The sequence below is a fragment of the Myotis myotis genome, unplaced genomic scaffold, assembly GCF_014108235.1.
Source record: "Myotis myotis isolate mMyoMyo1 unplaced genomic scaffold, mMyoMyo1.p scaffold_m19_p_2, whole genome shotgun sequence".
NCBI classification, from domain to species: Eukaryota; Metazoa; Chordata; class Mammalia; order Chiroptera; family Vespertilionidae; genus Myotis; species Myotis myotis.
In genome coordinates this window covers 21576761-21599511 of record NW_023416324.1, presented here as the reverse complement: position 1 = coordinate 21599511, position 22751 = coordinate 21576761, and the positions used below count along the sequence as shown (strand labels likewise).

The following is a 22751-nucleotide window of genomic DNA, read 5'->3' as shown; positions in this document are numbered from 1 at the left end:
ATCTGCTCTTAACTGACCCCCGGGGTTGGGAATTATCTGCGACCTTAGCGCATGATTGAAAAGTCTTGGTTGAACTGGTTTTGGATAGGTGACCAGTCTGCCAACCTCCCACCAGACTTACAGGTTTCCTGGGGGAAACGCTCTCCAAACTCCTTTTTGTCATTTATGTTACATGGCATCTTTACACATCTCCGTGGGGAAAGGAGAAAGGGCTTGCTCCCCGTTTTAACCCTTTTGGGCCTGTGCCTTCTACTTCCTGCACCTCAGTGTCCCCCTTTACACAAGGAGAGCCAGTGGGACAGTGAGAAAGAAATTGTTGGGTGAGAACTACTTCAAGGCCTGTTCCTAGAGAGGAAGCGATCTCGTCAGGCTCCCAAACTCACACCTCACCACTCCAGAGCTGTCCACATCAGAAAAGGTGGAGGAAGGGAGAGAGGGACAGGTCTTTAAGGACGCACACTATTCTCCACCCCAACTTTGGGTGCCCGAGGCCGTGGAAAATAAGAATCACACCCCCCGTGGAAAATAAGAATCCAGAACCAGACCCTCCCCCACACCTTCAGCCCCTCCCCCTGCGGCTTCCCCAGGGCGGCCCCCTCCCCCCCATTACAGCATCGCTCCGGGCGCCAAGACGGATTCCAGCCAGGGACTGCTGCAGTCCGTTCTCCTCCGCCTCTCCTGGCTCCCGCAGCCCGTGTCCCGGCTCTGCAGCCTCCGGCTGTGCCCCGGAGAGTCCCCTTCCCTCCTCCACCCCGCCTCTGCCTCGGCACACCCTTGGCTCGCTTAGAGGTGGGCGGGCACCGTGGGGACAGGTGGGCCCCCCGCAAAGTCGGCAGGTACAGCGGGGTTCTCCCTCCACACTGGGGTTGCCTCGGCGGTGAGGACTGTGGGTGGGGGACGCCTGCCAGTGGCTCTGAGGCCCGGCACAGCGCCCCACACCGGCAGGGGCTGGAGCCGAGGAAGCGGGCTCCTGGACCCGGGGCCAGGCACTGAAGTCGGGTAGCTGACCGGGAGAACCGGAGGGAGAGTCGTGCCTGGGGGGCTGTGCGTGACAGGCAGGGTGTGCCTGCCTCCATGGGGCGCGAGGCCGTGTCTGTGAACCCGTGTGACCGTCTCCCCAACAGCCCGCCTCTGGGCTTGGGGCGCTGAGCCCAGGTCCGCTGCGCGTGGCCGCGACACCGCGTGCCTGGCCCTGGTCCCCGCGGACGCCACCCGGGTGGTCCACCGCGGCGCCTCCCCAGTGCCGTGGCTCAGCGAGGCGTGCGCTCCTCGGAGACCCCGGCGGCGACCTCGGCCTCCTGGGTCCGGTGCGGGGGCGGGGAGCTCGGTCCGCTTCCCTCTCCGGGCTCCGGGCTCGGCAGCCCTGCGCGGGGGCGGGGGCGGGGGCGGGGGCGGAGCGCGCGGGCGGGATCCCCCCGCCTCCCCTTCCTGGTCCCCGGGAAATCCAGCCTCCGCGGCTTGGCCGCCTCCCGCTCCAGCGCCTGCTGCCGCTCGGCGCTCGCTCGGGGCTCCGCAGCCGGCGCGGCCCCTCCGCTGGGGGCTCCGCAGTGCCGGGCGCGTCCCTGCCCGCCTGCCCGCCGCCGCAGCGCCCCCAGCCCGAGTCGCCGGCACCATGTAACCCGGCCGGAGCCCAAGCCGGGCCAGGTAAGCCGCGGGAGGGGTGGGGACGGCCACGCTCGCCGCGCCCTCTGCAGCGCCCCCATCCTCGGCCTGGCTGCGGCCCGGCGCCGCCCACGCCCCGGGCTCCGGCGGCCTCGGCTCCGGGCTCCGGGAGGTGCGAAGGCTGGGCCTCCTCCGCTGCCCTGCCCCCCCCCCCCCAACCTCGCCCCGGCCTGGTGGCCCGCGGGCCTGACCCGAAGACGGGCGCGGAGGGACCACGCGGAGCGCGGACCGGCTCTCCCGGTAGCGCCGCGGGGGTTGGCCAGCCCCTGCCGGGCTTGGCCGGGGTGGAAGCTCGGGTCTGGGAGGGAGTCACCAGCTGGCTGGTGGGGGGAAGTGGCGGCGTTGGGGAGATCCGGAGAGAAGTTTCCTCTGCAGGCGTGTGAGTGTGAGTGCGTGTCACGGTGTCTGTGATGACTGTGAGTGTGGCACCGTGTGGGTCCGTGGGTGATGATGTGTGCCAGCGAGTGTATGCAGCGAGTGTGTGTGTGTCATTGTGGGCGAGTGTGTGTGTGTGTCAGTGGGTGTATGCAGTGTGACTGTGGAGGGTGTTACTGTGTATATATATCTGTGGACATGTGTGCGAATGAGTGTGTGTTGTCACGGCATGTGCCTGTGTATGTCTCTGAGTGTGCGTGTGTGTCTGTGTCTCTGTGAGTAGCTCCTGGTAGCTGTGGCCTGTATGAGTGAGTGAGTGAGTGTGTGTGTGTGTGTGTGTGTGTGTGTTGGCTGTGTGAGAATGTATCTGAGGAGAGTTCACTCTGAGTCGCCCACATCTGGGCTTCCTTCTCTGCCTTCCTCTCCCAGGGGATTTCAGAGGTCAGAGCATCCCCTCTCACCAGGGGCTCTTCCTCCTGTGTCTCCTCAGGCAAGAGCTGAATTGCACTTGGCCCCACCTTCACCTACCTCAGGGGTACTTTCTGTGATGCTCTGGTTGTGTCCTTGCTGCATGCTGGGGCCCCTGGCGGTAGTGGGGCCCCGGGTGAGCTAGAGGATGTGTGCTTCTTCTTGGGGCCCGGGAACTTGTGTTGTCTCAGTCCTGTTTCACCAAAGGACCGTTAGAAAGGGGAACCGAGCAGGCCAGGTAGAAGCGCCTGCCCTGTTCCTAGTCACCGGAGCAGGTGGATGTCCACCAGACTTCTCAGCCCTGAATTTACAAGTTCTAGGTCATTGGTTCAGTCTGCTGGCTCTAGGTGGGTCTGTGCTGAAGCTCTCTGAAGTAGTCGTAGTAGAAATAAATAAATAAAAAATAAATAAAATAAATAAAAACAGTGCCTTTACATCAGTCCAGGACTTTTGAAACATGCTTCCCTCTCAAGTCTTTCTTTTCATCTCCCCAACAGCTCTGGGAACCAGAGCCAGCTTAAGCCACATGAAATTGCAAATATTCAACTGCTTTTGTTTTTTATTTACAAAAACAGCGATTTCATCTAGCTCAGCCTAATATAATGCCAATTTATAGACGAAGATGTTGAGGCTCAGAGGTAAATTGTATTTTCTATAATCCATAGTCAGTGGTACAGAAAGGCTCCAACCGAGGTTTTTTGGTGACCGAAGGAGCTGTGTTGGGCCAAGGTTAGAGAGTGGTACTCCCTGCTGTGCACTCTTGATCCTGGGGGCACTGACCTCCACCTCTGCCCAGCATTTCATGAGTGCTGGGGCTCCTTCTGCACCCAGCTGCCAAGGCCTACATGGGAGAAAGGGGGAGATGAGAAGAGAGAGGGGAGGGAGAGGGTTCGTGAGTTTGCAGTGAATCAGGGTCTAAAAAGGGAGTTGGGAGGGCTAGGTGGCAGGTGTTTCTATAAAGAACATGAACAGAGGATGAACAACTTTACGTACCACCCCTGCACGCTCGACCCCCACTAACCCACTCATCTGACAGGCAGTGCCCACTGCATTTTATGTCAGGGGGCTCATGTCCAAGGAATGAGCTTGTATGTCACTCTAAAATGATGGTTAGGGGAGGAAGCTTAGCATTAGCTTGTCCAACCTCTTAATTATAAAGTGAAGACACTGAAACCCAGAGAAGGGAGGGGATTTGCCCAAGGTCACAATGTGTAGGTTCCTGGCTAGTCTTAGCCCAGGAACTTTATAACCCTCCATGTTGCTTTCTATTCCTGGAAACCCTTTCCCCTCCCCGTGCCCATCACAACTGAGCAGAGATTTTGGGAGAAGCATTAAAGACTCAATAAACCTAAGACTAAAGGGGTCCTTCAACCTGGGACCCCTTTCCAAAGAGAGGGAGCTACAGATGTTTCTGGAGATGGGGATTCCTAGCCATACCCACCATCAGTGTAGACCATGGGCTTGTCTTGATTCCTGCTGGTGAGGGGCTGGAGCTGCTGCAGGCCAGACTCCCAGACTTTATTCTGTGACAGCGCCCGCTTTCTGCTGCTGCCGCCTGGCACCTCACATCATCTCTCTCCTGCTGATGTTGATGCTTGAGCTGGCTGCGCTACATTTTCTTTCATCCCACCCAATTTCTGATGCATTTTGCTTCTGGCTGGCCTGACAGTTCCTTACTTTATGGGTTCCTGTTGGGTAGAGAAACTTCTGGGGCTTGTTCGATTTTGGAAAGGTCTGATGTTACCCTTAACCCTTCTAATTAAATCTTCCAGGAGTCTCGGATAAATTATAATGACAATGGTTCCCATTTTACAGATAGGAAGACTGAAATTCAGAGAGGGGCTTCTTGTTTGTTTGGTTTTCTCTTAATCTACTAAGATCCGTAGTGGAAGAGGTTCCTGGAGTGAGGGGACAAAGGGAGCAAATGACAACAGTAGCTTTTGTCTGGAGGAGCTTGTACAGACAGGCCCCTTCCAGTGTCTTACCATTGCCATGGTCAGGAAACCTTCTCAGGGTCTGACTTCTTTCCCACTTGGTGGGTTCAAAGCTCGTCTCTCAGTGGGGGTTGAAAGAACAGCTGTGAAACCTCCACTATCTAAGCATTTGTCTCAATTCCCCCTTTACCCACCCTCCCTCCAGTCTGAAGGCTGCTGGCTCAGCGGGCCTCCTGCTGTCTGGGGAGTCTGGGTTTGAGCTGGGGTGAGGCACTGGCACCATTGTTATGGTAACGACCTGCCAGCTCATCGTTGCTAATAACTTGTCAAGTCCCTGGACTCAAATGCAGCATGCCTTCCCAACAGCCCTTCTCCCCATGTCACAGAAAGAAACAGTGAGGCTGTGAGGGAAAGGTCTGTGAAAAAGGGAGTCTGGGGAGGTGGGTGGCCTTGTATTGGGGTTGTAGCTGAAGAAACAGGAAGGTCACTTGGGGGCTGGTTTATGCATATGGTTACATAATTTGCATATGTAATAGGCTGTTACATGTCAGTACACTCAGAACATACTTGAATAAACCTGTACATTCAAGATGACATGTTCATGTGCTTTTACACAGCAGCCCACATGCACATATGTTTCCAAGCATCAGAACATGCTTGTGTATGAATACTGCCTCTGCCATCTGCACATAAGGCACCCAAGAAATCTGGGTTTGTGGGGGTGTCCAGGTATGTGGGTTGGGATCTGATCTTTTTCTGATGCAGCTTCAAAGTGTCTTGTTAACAAAAGGACAGAATAGTCCCAGGGTTTCTTCTTCCCTCTTTCCAGTCAAGAGCTCAGAATGGGAGTGGGCTGGGGATGGTGTGGGGGCCCTAAGCTCCCAGCTCCCAAATGCCCCTACCTCTATGCCCCTTGAGCTCAGGTCTCCTCTGCCCCCTCACTCTCTATTCTTTCTCATCCTCTCCTCGTCCTGTGTGTAAATATTAAAGAGCTGAGCCTGCAGAGCTGATGTAGACATGGGGAGAGAATGAAATTAAAAAGGATTCCCTCACCCCCATCCCAACACCCCCACCCTGCAGTCCCCCGCTCCTGCCTCCTTCCCTCTCCCTTCTCCTCTCCCCATCACTCAGTGATTCCACATGTCTCTCCTCCCCCCAGTCCAGATGGGAGCTGGCTCCTTCAGAAAGGGGGCTTAGAACTGGGTGTGGGGAGCTACCTCTCTCTGTCTCCCTCACTACATCTGCCTGCAGGGCTGGGAGCCCCCACGTGAGTATTTCTTTTATTTTGGGGGGTGGTGGTTAGGAAGGAAAGTGGTGTTTAGAACCAGCTGTGAGTGGCGTGAAGAGGCTCAGGGCTGAAAGGAGGTGGGTGGGGTCCTGTCTCTAGGCTCCCTCGGGGAAGCCTCATGTCTGGATTTCTTTTCTCTCTTTGGACAGAGACTGAAGGGAAGGCTACCAGATGCCTCCGGTGGATGGGAGCGAGTATGGGAGGGGTTGGGGGAGAGGGGCTTCTGTTCTAAAGAGGTGTGTGTTAGGGTAAGCCTGTTCCTTTCTGGCAGGCTGGGTTTCTGGCAGGGCGTCCTGCAATCCTTGGGAGCTGTCCCCAGTGCTGAAAGGGACTCGGAGGGGGTTTGCTCATTCGGAACTGTCCCGGGTCCTGAATAGGCCTGCGTTGGGGCCCGATGATGAAAAGGCGGCTGGGCAGTACTGAGGACTCACTAGAAAAATTCTCCCAGATGACCCACTTCTCAAGGACAGAATTCCTGGATGGAAACATAGACTTGGGGGGTCCTCCCTCTGGCTTTAGGCCTCACAGTTATTAGTGGTATTTGGGAAAGGGACTCTTCTTTCCCTGTTTAAGTTCCCCCTCCCCTTTCCAAAATTACCCTACTGTTTCTGTGGGGGTAGGGATGGAGGATGATGTTGTGGCTGTGAGCAGTTTTCCCATAGATGGTTTTAGTACAATAATCTTGGGGGTACTGGCACCAGCCTTTCTGCTACTGGGTCCCAGAAATTCAGGCTCAAGGCAGTTTTGGATTAGGAGAGCTTAGGTTTTGCTGGTTAGGCCTGGGGTGGTTAGAGGTCGAAAGTTTAGGATAATTTGATTGACTATGTGACATCCCCCTGCCCACCATACTTTTGAATTTGGGACAGGGTACAGTAAAATATCCTGCCAGCCTGCCTTATGCTCTGCCCACCCCAACCACAGCTCAGAGCAGCATTTGGAGAGGCTTTTATTGGGGAGGAAGATTTCCAAGCAAAGGATTCAAGGAGTGGGTGGGGTAGTTCAGTGCCATGGAGCAAAGAAGGAGGAGGCTACTGGAGATGGGGCAATGAAAAAGAGGAAGAGCTGGCAGAGAAGGAAAGAAATCAAATTTGGGGACAAGGTCTTGGTTTCAATCCTAAGTTCCCTTGTAAATCTTTTTCCCACCAACCTAAGGTCAGGGTTATCTCAATTTTCTGGGTTTTTACACGCTGTCTTTGTAACTCTGAAGGGAATCGAGCAGGGACATTTCTCCAGGCCCCTTCCCTTGTCTTCCCAGGGGGATGAGAGCCAAATGTCAGGACATGCAGATGAGACTGTGGGGGAACAACAGGCAGGAAGGGTTGATGGCAGCTTTGCCTCCCGTCCTCATGAGCACAATCAAATATTCAAATGGGATCCTTCTTGAGGGGAGAGGAATGAGAGGGTTTCCAGATGACGCTGGGCACAATTAGGTGTGGCAGGAAGTTCAAGAAAAGAGGTATCTAGGGACCCTAAACTGAACCCATTCAGACCTTCCCAGATGTGACTTCTAGGTAATAAGGAACGCTTCACCCATCGTGTTTTTGATGTAACTCATCAAGTTGATTCCTTCCATTCTGTAGCTCCTTGGGAGGAGCGGAGCTTTCCTATGCTGTGGGTGCTGGGAGGTGGTGGGCGTGGGTGTGGGTGCCTGTTTGGGGAGGGGAGGTGTTTGCGCTTCACTCAGCTCCCTTGGTTACATAACAGCTTTGATAAGACTTTACTTTGGAGCGGCTGCTACTGCCTGAAGCAGGCACCCCTCCACCCCCACGTGGAATGCTGATGTCCACCCCCTTCGCCCTGGCCTCTCGGAGAGTCCTGCTATTCATAACCCAGTATTCCAGCAGCAGATTTCCTGCTGAGAGATGTCTTCTGCTTGCCTCCCCTCTCCCTACCCAGGTCCTGTTTTTTTTTCCCTTTTTAAATACTTACTTCTTTTTCTATCTTGAGCCCAGGTCACCCCCTTTACATGTTTAAGCTTCTCTTTCCTAACCTCTCCTTGGCAAGGCCCTTGGGCTGGGCTGGGAAGGGTTCACTGAAAATCACGAAGCTGCCCTCTAAGGAAGAAGGAGTCATCCTAGGAGGTTTTAGGGCCCAGGGGTAATTTTCTTACTGCTTCTTCCTTGTGCCCAGTTCCAATAACTGTTTTGGAGTCTGGGAGCAGTAGAACATACCCAGAGGTACTGGCAGGAAGAACTCTGGCCTTGATATTTTCTCTTTTGGAATAAAAGAGTTGTGTATATAGGGGGTGGGGACTGCCTCGTGGGCACATTCTATTGATAATAGAAATGACTTTCCAAGTGGAGAAGTGGGAGACTGGCAAGAATAGAGAGCAAATGCAAACTTGCGGTGTCACTTGGAGAGAATATGGGCTCCTGGCTTTGTGCACAGGAGAGAAGTCAGAGAGGGTCTGGATATCTCTGCTCTTTCAGTGCATGTGCATATGTATTTCTGCCTGTAAGTGGGTATGCCACTGTGTATATGCACATACATATGTGTGAGGATGCTATATGAATGTGTACCAACATATTTATGTAGAAGTTTGTGTAGAAGTGGACATATATACATGTTTATATGTATGTATGGCTTATGTATGCATCCATGCACATATGTGATTGTGGAGACAATTACTTAATTAAACCTATGTGTGTGGTGCTCATCCAGTGATGCATATATGTGAGTAGAGTATGCATGTGAACATACATGTGGGAACACATTTATGCACATATGAATATATGTACATAAGTTGAGTCATGCATGTGAATTAATATGACAGAGAGAATGAGAGAGAGAGAGAGAGAGAGATTGATTCTGACTGAACATTGAGGTTGTCCAAAAGTTGTTTCCCACAAGCTTGAACTTGATCTACTCTGATGCCTGTGGCTCTTCTTCAGAAAGCAGGTTCCTGAGTCTCTCAAATTCTCTTGTCACAGGGACCCAGTTGTTCCCCACCACCATCCATATGAAGGGAGTTTGTAGAAGAGAAACCTATACAGCCTTGGGGACATCTGGGAAAGGAGCTGAGACTAAGGCTGATCAGATACTAGGGTGCTCAGGGGTGTATATGGGGAAAGAGTTTGGGAGCTTAAATATTCACATCACTACAGAGGTTTCAAGAATCAAGCAAAACCAGTTGGGTTTAGTGGATGAAAGGGACAGGCATAGTAGGTAGGCCCAAGTGTGTTCATAATCCTCACACATATGGGGCATGTGGCAATATGTGTGTACATGTACATATTCCTTGTCAGTGCCTTAGTATGCATACCTCAAAGTAAATACACTTTCTAACATATAAACACATGAAAAATCCAAAAGATATGTTAGCATGTGCATGTAGGCTAGCACACATATCTGTTTGAAGAAAGTATGCAGAAATATGTGGGCATATGCTAACACTGGCCTGATTGCAACCTGTGACTGCATACATGTGCACCTCACTCACCCTGCTTAATCACAGCTTGTAAATAGTCCTGTTTCCATCACATGTGGCTCACCCAGTACAGCCAATGTTTATGTTATGCCTGTGATGTGCCACGTACTGTGCTGGACACTGGGGATGGTCCTTGACCTCAGGTAACATACAGTGTAGAGAAGGCAAAATACCTGGAACCAAGTAAGGAAGGTAGGAGGACATGTGTTCGTCAGGGGCGGTGGGGACCGCTGAGGGGTTGGTCAGTTCTGGAGTGGGGAAGGGAGGGGTTTGGTAAAGGATCTGGAGGAGAGGAGGTCTTTGAGCCGAGGCTTGAAGGTTGAACAGGTGTTCTTCAGGTGAGCAACTGTAGGAAAAGGAGTGTCAGTGACAGGAAATGTCCCAACTGGTCTCTCTACTTCCACCTTGCCAGCCCCTCCTCCACAGATTCTCCTGCGGAGCAGCCAGAGTAAGATGAGGTAATGCCTTTCCAAGGGCTTTCCATCTCACTAAGAGAGAAATACAAAGTGCTTAGCGGGGCCCGGGAGACAAGTGCTGTGTGTAAAATGCGCCCAGTGGCCTTCCTGGGCTCAGGTGCCACCCGACACTGGCTTTCTTGTGGTTCCACGAAGATGCTCGCATAGTCCCACCTTGAGGCCATTGCCCTGGCTTTGCCCTCAGCCTGAAATGCTCTCCCCCCAGATACCCACGTGGCTTGCTCCCTCCCTTTATTCAAGTTTTTGCTCAGAAGTCACTTTTTTGAGAGGCCACAGTCTATCTTAATAGCCCCTTGTCATTCTATTCCCTCATGGCACTTTTTTTTTTTTTTAAATTTTAGCACTTACCACCTCCATTATTTCATATATTTGTTTATCATCTTTTTCCACTAGAACATAAATTTCATGAGAATGGGAGCTTCATTTGTTTTGTGTATTGCTGTATCCACTGTGTCCAGCGGAGTTCCTGGCTTAGAGTAGGCCCTCAGTACATACTTACCGAATACACCAATTTTAGGTAGATCACACTGGTAGCCCACGAAGAGAATGGGTGGCGCTGGGCCAAGATGTGACTGCGTTCTCCCTTCCTTTTGGATCTTGTCATCACCATCCCACATATGCTTACTCCTGCCAGCCAGGTGCAGAGGGCTGCCATGCCAGGTCCCTCTGGCTCTATTCAGTTAATGATACAGGGCTTCCCACCCAGGCAACAGGGGTAGAGAGCAGGGTCCTGAACAGTGGAAAGGTTTTAGGAAGTTCGAGCCAACAGAGGCTTAGAGACACATGGACAGAGGCATGCAGACCCCGAGAAGAGTGTTCAAAGTCAAGGCCCAGACTTCAGGGCCCAGACTTCTTGAGGCCAGACACAGGGGGAGACAGGACAGCATCCGCAGACAGCACCTGCAGTCTAGCCCCCACCTCCTTCGCTCCTCTGTTCCTCTCTCCTGATGGGGCGGGTGCCTTGGCCAGGTGTGGGCTTAGTAGGGAGTGAGTGGTCCCCCTAGTCTGTGATGTGATGGGGGACACTCAGAGAAAAGGGACCCAATTTCTAGAGGACAGCCTAGGAGTTTGGTGGTAGGGAAGGAATCTCTCTGAGTCTCAAGTTTGGCTCCTTTTCCTCTCTCCCAAGAGAGCTTGGAGAATTGAACCTGTGTTTCAGAATGAAGACCTGAGTTTAGACCCCAGGCAGGACCAGTCAGCTGCTAGCATGAAGGGACTGAGCCTTAGAACGTGGGGAAAGCTGGGAGCAGAGGTGATGAGAAATGGAAGACAAGGGAGTTATGGATCAGCCCCTCCCGCTGCCGTTCCCTGACCTCTGGGGGATGGGGGACGCCAAGACCCCAGATCCTCTTTGAGAGTTCCTTTCCCAGACCTCTAAGCCTGCGTCTGCTTTGCCTCGTCCCCAAGATGCCAGTGCTAGAGCCCCTTTGCGGGGTTCTGAGGTGCAGGGGGCCTTCTGCCAATCTCTGTCATCTGGACTAGGGGCGGGGGCGCTGCAGCCGCTCCCCTCCCACCTGGGCTCTGAGCGTGGGGGTTGGGACCAAACAGCCGCCAGAGCCGCCCACCTGCCCGCGGTGTCATGGCAACGACTCTGTTCACGTGGACGGTGGGGAAAGGGAGGAGAAGAGAGGAGAGGAGACATCAAGGCAGACGTGAAGATGGGAGGGGGTTCCTCAGGGGTCCTGCGTGCTGGATCCCCCATCCCTCCAGCTTGGCCCGACCTAGCTCCTTTTACCCCAGTCCCCCAGGGCCTGGTGGGACCTGTGCTCCAGGGCTGGCCTCAGAGTGTGCGTGTCCTTGGGTGTCCTGAGTATGATGACCTTGGTCTCCTGTGCTTGGGGCCAGCAGGGTTCTGGGGGAGATGGGGCTTCAGCGTGTGCAGACCTCTCCTTCTTTCCCCACCCGGCAAGTCCTGGATGGTGCCTGGGGCTGAGGGGACGAGAGCCCGACCTACTTCTCCATTTCCTCACTATTTTTCAAAAGGAAAACGACCCACTTTTCAGCCAATCGGACTGGAGCCCGTTCCCAGGCTGATTGCCTTAGCCCCCCTGCCCAGGCCTCTACCCCATCCTCAGCCCATTAGCCACGTGCTGGACCCACTTCCTGAGGAAGCAGCTGTGCTTATGTGGAAGGTCCTTCCCTGCCCCCTGCCCAGGCTGCGGAGGGGTCTGTTCTGATGGAGCAGGCGTGGGCCAGGGCCAGACTGATCCTATCCTCAGCTCCACTTTGGGCAGATCCCTTTGAAGGCCACAGTCCTGGGCACTTTGAGTGTCCTGTCCAGCATCGCCATACTCTCCAGGACTGACTTTGTGGAGGGGCAGGTTGGGCCCTGGGTATGGTGGGAGGACTGTAGCCCTCCTCTCTCTATTAGTGGATAGTTGTGGGCTGTCATCCCAAACTGCTCCATTTCCACCTGGAAAAGGAGAGCCTACAGCACTGGAGAACCAAGTGTGTCTGTCTGTCTGTCTGTCTGCCTGTCAGAGCTCCTCCCAAAGAACCCTGCTGGAGGGTTCTGTCTGTGCTTCTTTTTCCAAGCCCCTCCCCCCTCTCCATGATATTGGTCTGGGCCTCAGAGCCCCCTCCCTCCCTCAGCTATATTGGCCTGGCTGGCTTTGGGGGTGATTAGGGATTTAATTATTTAGTTTCCCCAGCTCAGTAGATTAATTCCATCCATCACAGCCTTCTACCCCTCTCAGGGCTGCCTGGCTAGCCCCAGAGGGAGGGAGCATCATTGCTCACCTGGGCCTAGTATTGGATCTGGGAACAATGGATAAAGTTCTTGTTGGGGGAGGATTTGGTGTGTGATATTGAGATGTGAGTGCCTAAGTGATGCGAAATGAAAATGTATATGTGTTGCATGGGTATCAACATGTGGACATGTATATAAGGTTCTGTAGCTGTGCCGTTTCTGTGTGCACAAGCATCAGTGTCCATTGGATGAAAATGCACACGCGTGTGAACCCCTTGGGAACGTTTGCATTATGTGATGATGACTCTATATGTGAGGGCAGATACCACGTGAGTTGTGTTGAGTAACTCTGCATGGCTTGTAATTGGCCTCTGGATGAACACGTGTTCGACTGAGAATAAGCAGTTTGGGGAATATGTATGCCCATGTGTGAGGGAGGGATGGCAGCGGTGGAGGTTTCCGGAGGCTGAGTGATGAGTCAGGGGCTCACTGGGGGTCCATCTGGTGGCCTTATCAGACCAATTTGGTCAGAGAGACACACTACTTTAGACCTGCCAGGACCTGGTCTCTTAGTGCTGAGAGTGCCAGGGCCTGTACTCAGATCCAGATTTAAATTCCTCTTCCATCACCTGTTGTGACCTTGGGCAATTTTCTTTATATTTCTAAGCCTCAATTTTCTCACCTATAATGTAGGAGTAATAATGGTATCTAATGATAGTTTGCAAGGACTACACGAAAGAAGTGCATCGAAAGCATTGAGCATAATGCCTGCTCAGTTCTAGCCACTCTGAACCTGAGACTTCAGAGGTTGTCTGGTCTGAAATGTGTCCAATGCTTGAATCCATCCAACTTCCAAAGTGGCCCTCCAACCTCTGCTCCCATGCCTCCCTGGACAGGACACTTCCAGCTCTACGGGGAGCCCACATCACACTGGATCAGCTCTGCCTGTGAGAAGTTCTGGTTTAGCTGCAGGAAGTCATTTTCCTCCTGCCTTCTCCTGTTTCTCCCCTTCTCCCTGTGACCCACTGAGGGGTACTACTTCCTGATGGCTCAGTCACTGATCCTGAATTTATTGAGCACCTACTATATGCCAGTCTTGTCCATACAGAGATAGATCAGATGAATGCTAGTTTTCAAGGAGCTCACGGCCTGCAAATATTTACCCGACTGTGTTGAAGTATGGGACCCACGATGAGGTAGCAACTGCTCTGCCCTGGAGTTGATGGGGAGGGCACTTGTAGGGAAGCTTTTTTAGAAGAGAGAAGCCCTGAACTGTATCAGATGGCAAAGTTGGGAGGACAGGCCTGCCATATGGAAGGATCTCACAGTCTGTGCTGCCTCCTCTCCCCATGCTCTCTCCCGTTGTGGTCCTGGCTACTTCTAAGCCTAGAATCCAGAGGAGAGCAGTGGCTAAGGTACACTGAAGGCTGGAGCAGGATCAGGCAGTGCCAAGGGGTGCCACCACATAAACCTAGCAGTCAGCCGACTCACTAGCTCCAAAGAATCCTGTGAGGCTCATCCCTGTGCTTGATTCCTCAATGAGAGAGGCCCAGAAGAGGAGACAGGCCCTGGTGTAGGGATCCTCTGCCTCAGCTCACAGAAAGAGCATATAGGAGAGTATGCTAACCCAGGAGGCAGTGTCTAAGCTCTGGACTCCATAGGGGAACCAGACATTTGGGCCAGAGAGTAGGAAAAGCAAATGGTCTAGTCTGGATGAGAAGCTGCTGCCCAGTGGACCTTGCTGTTGACTTTGGATCTTACCTGTTTTTCTCTGATGGTCCTGACAGGTTCAGGTCTGGCAGCATCCTGGAAGCCAGGGCAGCATCAGCCTAAATCTCATAAAATACATACAAATGAAAGAAGGCACCAGGATGCTAAAGTCAGGAGACGTCAACATATGGAGATATGTGTGCCAGTTACCTTGGGTAGATCAGTTTATTTACTCATTGCCACAAATGTAGGAGGTAGGTATTGTTATTCCTATTTTACAGATGTGAAAATTGAGGTTTAGACAGATTAAGCAAATTGTTCACGGTCGTGCAGGTAGGCTGCAATATAATGGTTGGAGGCAGATGATTGTCTTTCCAACACCCAGCAATAAGGTTGCTGGGCTTTCCCTTCCAGATCCCTGGAGGTGTAAGAGGAACCACCAACCCCGGCCGAAGGGGTTGACGGGGTCTGCAAATCAAGCTCTCTCAGATGCCACCATCTTTGGCCACCAGGGCTACTATGCAGTCTCTGGCATGCTCACGGAGTGGGAGGTCTTAAAAGAAGTCCAGGCAAACAGAAACGCAGGCTGGATTTCCAATATGGAATCCCCTAGGGCCTCTCTGAAGCCTCTAGGCCGCAGTGGTTCTCAACCTTCTGGCCCTTTAAATACAGCTCCTCATGTTGTGACCCAACCATAAAATTATTTTCGTTGCTACTTCATAACTGTAATGTTGCTACTGTTATGAATCGTCATGTAAGTATCTGATATGCAGGATGGTCTTAGGCGACCCCTGTGAAAGGGTCGTTCGACCGCCGAAGGGGTCGCGACCCACAGGTTGAGAACCACTGCTCTAGGGGAAAAGGAGTGGAGGTCCTTTCTGTGGGCTGTTGGGCACAGGAGTAGAGTAACTGAGGACAACAAGCGAAGACTTTCATTCATGCAGTAGGTAGTTTTTAAGCACCTGTTCATGCCAGGCATTGTACTAGATACTGAGAATATACTACAGGCATGAGGCAGACATAGTTCCTGCCCTCCTGGGGCCTATATTCTGCCTTGGGGAGACATACCATAAACATGTCATAGATAAAGAAAATAATTTTAAAGAGCAATAAGTGTTATGCAGGCAACGGAACAGCTGCTGTAGAGAGTACATGGGGGATGGAGCTTGACTTTAGTCAGTGGTCAGAGAAGGCCTCTCTGTGCCGAGACCCAGAAGATGAGACAAATGCCGCCATGGGAATATCTGGGGCAGAGTGTTCCAGCAGAGAGAACATCAAGTGCAAAGCCCCCTGAGGTGGGATTTTCAAAGAGATTATAGGTAGTGTGGGTTATTCACAGTCTGAGCACTGTCCAATGGGTTCAGGAGATAGATTTAGATTTGGGTCTGCCTAAATGTCTTGAGTGTTTTGGAGCAGTAAGTCCATTTTCTGTGAAATTCTTACCTCAAACCCCTAGAAAGAATTGATTAAATATGGTAAAACGATGGATGAAAAAGACCCTAGACCTCCCTCCTATTTTATTTCTCCTTTCTTCTCCATTTTTCTGGGTGCAGTGAGAGTAGAAGGAGGTTTTCCTTTGTGGTCTTAGGGGCTGGGGTGGGGAACAAGACATACGGAGTCTTCAGCAACAGGGCTGAATAGGGGGGTTGAGAGAAGCCAGGGGCGAGGACACCAGCCCAGCTACAGAGATCCTCCCAAAGGCAGCTGGGCAAAGCCAGTGTTGAAATGGTCAAGGGGGCTCAGGCAGAAGTAGATGCAGGAGGATGTGGGGGCTAGTGGAGGAGGATAATCCACGGGCTCAGGAGTGTGGGCTGCAGGTCAGAGGCTCTGTGTTAAGGCTCCCCAGTAGCTAGCCCTTTCACAGTGGACATACAGCCCCAGCCACTCCAGCTGCGTCAGGATGGTGGGGGGTCGGGTGTAGAGGACTGGACAGAGAAACTGCAACAGAATCCTGGCCATTGTGGTTAAGCCAACACAGGGAAAGGGGATGGATAGGCAAAGCCTGAAACTTTGGGGTCCCAAGGGCCCACATGGCTCACCCACAGGCATGGAAGAGTCCAGGCCTACAGCATTCAAATGAGTTCCAGGCCTCACCGGCTGTAAGTTCTGCTGTGTTGGAACTGGTATGGGGATGACCTCATAGGCTCCAGTGTTAAGGGACTAGATGAGCTGATCCCCAGCAAGAGAGCAACTGTATCCCTCTCTTGCCATCTGGACTATGATGTCCAGCTCATAGCTCTCCAGACAGCGTCCTGAAGGAGAGTAAATCAGTTAATAGTTCATATTTGAAATCTTTATCTCTGCCCAAGGCATCACTCTGTGTCAACCACTAAGATGCTGGCATTTGTCAAACACACCTTTGGTCTTATATGGCTGCCCAAGAGAGAGTAAGTGACCTACCCAAAGACACACTATAAACCAATGGAAATCATAAACATGAAAGGACAAATAATGATTGCTACCTTTATTGAGTATTCAGCATGGTGCAGTACTAAGGGATTTATATGCTTTACCTTGTTAGCCATCATATCATTAGTACCTTTCTGATGGCTCTATTATTATCCCTTTTTATTTATTTTTATTTAATTTATTGGGGTGACATTGGTCAGCATGAACATATAGGTTTCAGGTGTGGGTTTCTGTCTTACAAGATCTGTATATGGCACCATGTGCCCACCACCCAAAGTCAAATCTTGTATTGTCACCATATATTAGGGCCCTCTTTTTCCCCCACCTCCTTCCCTCTGGAAACCACCACACTGCTGTTTGTGTTCACAAGTTTCAGTTTTATATCTCACATATGAGTGAAATCATATGGTTCTTAGCTTTTTCTGACTGACATATTTCGCTTAGCATAGTGTTCTCAAGGTCCATCCATGTTATTGCAAATGGAGCTATCTCATCCTTTTTATGGCTGAGTAGTGCTCCATTGTGTATATGTTCCACATCTTCTTCTTCGTTTTTTTTTTTTTAATATTTATTGATTTTTTTACAGAGAGGAAGGGAGAGAGATAGAGAGTTAGAAACATCGATGAGAGAGAAACATCGACCAGCTGCCTCCTGCACACCTCCTACTGGGGATGTGCCCACAACCAAGGTACATGCCCTTGACTGGAATCGAACCTGGGACCTTTCAGTCTGCAGGCTGATGCTCTATCCACTGAGACAAACTGGTTAGGGCTTCTCTATCCAGTTCTCTATCTTGGGACACTTTGGTTGCTTCCATGTCTTGGCCACCACAAATAATGCTGCAATGAACACAGAGGTGCATATATCTTTGTGAAGACATGATTTTGAGGTTTTCGGGTATATATCCAGGAGAGGAATTGCTGGGTCATATGGTAGCTTTATTCTCAATTTTTTGAGGAATCACTAGACTGCTTTCCATAGTGGTTTTGCCAGTCTACATTCCCCAGCACTGGATGAGGGTTCCCTTTTTTCCACAACCTCTCCAACACTTGGTATTGCTTGTCTTGTTGATAATGGCCATTCTAACAAGTGTGAGGTGGTATCTCAGTGTAGTTTTGATTTGTTTTTCCCTAATTGCCAGTAAGGTTGAATATCTTTTTATATATCTATTGGCTGTTTGTATGTCTTCTTGGGAGAGGTGTATTTTCAGGCCCTCTGCCCACATTTTGATTGGGTTGTTTGTTTGTTTGGTGTTGAGTTTTATGAGTTCTTTATATATTTTGTAAATGAAACCTTTGTTGGAGCTACTGTTTGTAATATCATCTCCCATCTGGTTGGCTATCCCCATTTTACAGATGAGGAAATAGGCTAAGGGAGCTGAATCATCTGCCCAAGTACACATAGCTAGTAAGTGAGTGGAAAGGGACTTGACCCAGAGAGTCTACACCAATAACTGCTTTGATCCAGGGAGTTCGTGAGTCACCTAGGCCTCAAGAAAGGAACATCAACTGATCTGGCTGGGCAGGGCCCCCGGGGGAGGAAACCGCCCTGACTTCTTCCTCTGCAACCCTTTTCCTTCTCTCATTTTCCATTCTTTTTCTGGAAGGTAATTGCTTGGGGCAGTGACAACCTCCTGGTGAATTACACAGCTGGTTTCCCAGTGAGATTTGTAACAACAATGCCGCCAGCCTGGCAGCCCCCAGCAAGTTCCGGTTTAGGAAATAATTGCTGGATTGTGTAGTTGGTGCTAAATTGGGTAATTTCTTGGTGACGGCATGTGTGCCACTTCTTCCATTCCCAGATAGATTCGAGCTGCATCAGAGAATTTGTCACATGCGACACCCTCCCAGACGCCATCACTCCCCACTCACCAGCCAGCCACAGGCAGTTGCAGACGTGACTGCTTCCCTGGGCCCAGAGGTTCACCATGTGGGGCCGCGCTCTGTGTCCTGGGACTGTAGAGAGGTGACTTGGAGCAGTAAAACGGGAAACATAACACCGGCACCCAGAGTTGTCACAGGGCTGCAGAGAGCTTCCTTTACTCTGTACTTACCTGACCTTGGACTTGGAACAAACTCAGTACTCACCACACAGGGGGAAAGGCTAAACCACACTCTGGTTAGCTCTAGAGTATGTGGTATGTGGGAGGTTTTTTTTTTTATTTGTTTACTTTTCTTAGAATTCATTTTCATTTCTGTGTTTACTTCAGAACGGTGTTTAATACGTTTGGCTTCTCTGGGTTGGCATCCCAGGTGAGAGGAAAGCTAAGGCATTGGAGAGGCCACGCTGGCTTTGCCACCAACTCTGTGACCTTAGCCTCTTTAAGCCTTGGTTTCATCTTCGGTAAATTGGGGAGGGGGATAATATCTTTCCCTTGGAATAGTTGTGGGAATGAAATAAAAACGTCCTAAGTGGAGGGATCTTGTTCTTTGCAGGCTCACATTCACTCAGCAAACACCTGCCACATGCCAGGCATTGTTCTAGTGGCTGGGGATGATGCAGTGCAGAAGATGGATGAAGTTCCAGCACTTACATGGAGCTTACATTCTAGTGGGAGAGACAGACAATCTCTGCATCACTCAAATTGAAAATGGTAATGATTTAAGAGCTATCCAGGCCCATAGTGCCTTGAGAGCAAACAGCAGGGGGATCTGACCTAGTCAGGGAGGCCAGAGAAAGCTTCCCTGAGCAAGCAACAACTGGGCTGAGATCTGAAGGGTGTGTAGGAGTTAGCAAGGCAGAGGTGGGCAGGCAAAGCTTTCTGGACAGGGGGAACAGGCCCCATGATGGGAGGGATCCTGGGACTGCAAAAGACTGGCCTGGCTGGAGCAAAACAAGTAAGGGGGAGCGTGTTGTGAGAGGAGGTGGAAAAGTAGGAAGGGCCAGACCTGCAGGCCTTGTTGGACAGGTTAGGGTGTTTTATCTTAAGAACATCAATAAGCCAATGAACAGTTTTAAGCAGAGAAGTGACATGATCAGATTTGTGTTATCAAATGACCATTTGGATTGGATCAGGGTAAGAATAGAAGCAGGGGCAGCAGTTAGGAGCTTTTGCAGACGTCTAGGCAGGAGGTGATGTTTCGGAGGTAGTTGGATTTAGTTAGCAGTGCTTTCTGCTGCAAATACAGGAAATCTGGCCAACAGTGATTTAAATAAAGAGGAGTTTATTTCTTACCACATTTAGGCCTGGAGGAAGGGAACTGCTTGTGTTGGTTCCCAGGCTCAATGACTCCAAGACTAGCGTTTCTGCAATTCTCTAGGCTTTTCTCTCCTGTTGTCAAGACAGCTGCCCTAGCTCTGGCATCCTGGTTGTATTCAAGCCAAGAAGAAAAGACGATACTAGCGAGCTTCACCCTTTTTATCACAAAGGCCAAATCTTCCTTAGAAACACTCATTCGATTTTTATATACATTTCATTAGCCAAAAGTGAATGATATGTCCTCTAGTTCCAAGGGAGGCTGGGAAAGGAGGTTGAGAGTGAGTTTTAGCTACTCAGCTAACAGTGATTTGGTGGATATGGAAATAAGTGGGCAGATCTATTGTTAGGAAGCAAAATCCAGAGGACTTGGTGATGGATCACATTATTAATCTCCTCTTTGTTTTTCCTTATTGATTATGTTTAGTAATAAGATGGCATCAGGAGGAATGTGATTGTAAAACATAATACAAAGGAGAAAGCCTATGTAATTAAATCTATATCAGTTCAGTCTTTTTTCTGCATGTGTGTTAATCTTCACTCGAGGATATTTTTCCCATTGGTTTTTTTTTTGGGGGGGGGACAGAGAGAGAGAGAGAGAGAGAGAGAGAGAGAGAGAGAGAGAAACATCGATGTGAGACACATTGATCACACCTGACCTCATCAGGGAATCAAACCTGAGACCCTTTGGGCCTATGCTCTAACCACTTACCAACACCAGCCAGGGCTCCTCCATTACTATTAATCATGTCTGAAAAGCTGGTTCTTCTCCCTGATATCCCTGTGCCTAATAATGGCATCATTAGTCTTCCAGTCACGGCTGTTGCAAAATTTAGAGTCATCTTTCTTTCTGACTCTCTCTCTCCCACCTCTTGAAAGTATTAGCCAAACCTTAAATGTCTGCTGGAACCCTCCTACCCCATCCCTCAGAATTCCTTATTTGGCCCCCTCTTCTGCCTTTGTGCCTGTTATTTCCACCACTGGGAGTTCTATCTTCCTGCCCCACCTTTGTCTGTGGAACACACAGTGATCTGAGACTGGAGCTGGGAGGGCCATCTTGTTCCCATCTCAAACACACTCTGCCTTGGGAAGTCTTCCTCAATTTCCCCCTATTGCATCTGGTCTTGCTCTCATCTGAACTATTCTAGCACCTTGGTACCTCTTTCCAGCACAGTCATTTATTCATCTACACAGTGAATATTTATTAAGGGCCTGCTCTGGGCAAAGCCCTGAGTTAGGTGCTAGAGATCCAGAGATAAATAGCATTTGGTTCCTACCCTGCAGAAGACCACATTCTAGTTGGGGGGAGACAGAAACGGAAGCAGACAATTTCTATGCAGTATGATAGCTGCTTTCATGGGGAACCCGGGGTGTTATAAAAGCCCAATAGAGAGACATAACCCAGAATAAGAGTACAGAAAGTCTTTGAGGGAAGGTGGGGCTTAATATGAGCAAGTGGGAAAGGGGAAGGGTTGAGGTAGGGTGGTGGATGAAAGGAAATTCTAGGAGGAGGGACCAGTTTGTGTGAAAATACGACCTAAAATAACCCTGTTATGTAAGAGGTTGTTCCCCTGTTAGATTATAAGCCCCTCGATGATAGGGATCACACTTACATCACCTTTATACACTTCTCACTCAGAATCTGGTTTATGGTAGCAGCTGAACAAAATTTAGTGGAATGGAATCATATTGGAGGGCAATGAAAATGCAGTGGCTCAGCACCATGGACAGATCACTAAGACACCTGCAGTTGGAGGTAGTCCAACCTGTAAGCTCATTTCCATGTATTTGCATAATGAAGCCAACCACATTTCCCTAGGGGTCCAAAGGCTCTGCATCATGGGAGATACAATCAGTCCTGGTTTGGGGGGTTGGGAACGGAGATGGGCAAAGCCAGAGGCTGGTTCTCTGAGGACTCTGGGAGACTGTCCTTTGCTCTCTTCACCATCCTTTTCTTTTTCATCAGGAGCCAGTGGTCCTGAGCCTTCTGAAGTTAGGATTCTGCCTGGTGGTGAGGATCCTGACGCCAAGGATGGGACACCCAGGATGGTGAGTCTGGTAGGAGAGTCGGGGAGATGGGGATTAGATCGAGATTCTCAAACCAGAATTAACTTGAGTTTGAATCTTGATTTAAAGTGACTCACCCACTCACTGGCTTTGTGACTTACCTTTTGAGCTCGGTCTTCTCACAGGTAGATGTGGATAATATCGACACACAGGATTTCAGTGGGAATAGAGAATATTATGCACAGCACCTGGTACATAGCAAGTGCTTGGGAAATAGTAGGCGATGAGCTGTGAGTAGGATCTGGAGGAAGGCTGAAACACGATGGATATTAGGAGGTGGTGGGTGGGGAGCAAGGGAGGATGAGTCTTGAAGGGGCTGTTGTCTGGAGTCTTTGATGCTGTCATCCCCTCCTGGTCAGCAGATGGCCCAGGAGCCTGGTCTGGGATGAGGGAGGGCGCCGTCTGCCAGCATCTCAGTCCCTGTTCCTCCTGCTGTCACCCCCTCCTGCCATAGCTCCTGTCCTGGCAGCTCTGGAGTCCTGATTGGAGGCAGTTCTTGCTGAGAGCTGACCTCTCTGTCCTGTAGCCGTGGCAAGCCTGGGAAGGGGGCCAGGGGCACTGCTTTCAACATTTTCTCTCCATCACTCCCTGCCCTGCGAGCCCGCTGTTCCTGGGAGGCGGAACTCCTGGGTCCCAATCCCAGTTTAGGATTCAGATGCTGCCTTGTACAGCCAGCATTCCTCCCATTTATGGTCTCTGCACCCTTCATGATTCCCCTTTAGTGGAATAGGGGTGGCAGGTAGGGGTAACAGGCCAAAGGGGAAATTCCAGGGGGGGATATTTGAAATCCGGAAGAGGAAAGGAGTCATCTTAGGTTATTCCTTCCTACCTCAGTCTTGGGGAGAGGGAGAATGAGCCTGCAGCCAGATGGAAGGAACTGGGTGTGAAAGGAAGGGGAGGAGTTTTCCTGCATAATCAAGCTGGATATTTAGATTTGGGTCTGTATATTCTCTTTGGTTATTGCTGCTGGGAGTTGTGACCCTGGAGCCTGGCTCTTCACAGCAGTGGAAGTGGGTAGGGATGGGTCAGAGGGTGTGTCCCTGGATCAAT

General features: G+C 50.8%; 1 protein-coding gene across 2 annotated transcripts in view; it reads left to right on the top strand.

Annotated features, from left to right (window-relative positions):
• The first annotated feature begins 1392 nt into the window (after positions 1 to 1392).
• DLGAP3 (DLG associated protein 3) overlaps positions 1393 to 22751 on the top strand; it is a 57813-nt gene continuing 36454 nt past the window's right edge. Inside the window, exons 1-2 of one of the 2 annotated variants that reach the window (XM_036352451.1) lie at positions 1393 to 1644; positions 21601 to 21683. The gene's annotated coding sequence lies outside the window, so the exon portion shown is untranslated. Of the gene's footprint in view, positions 1645 to 5607; positions 5707 to 21600; positions 21684 to 22751 lie in introns of those variants that run through there. The other variant, XM_036352452.1, reaches the window with a different exon arrangement.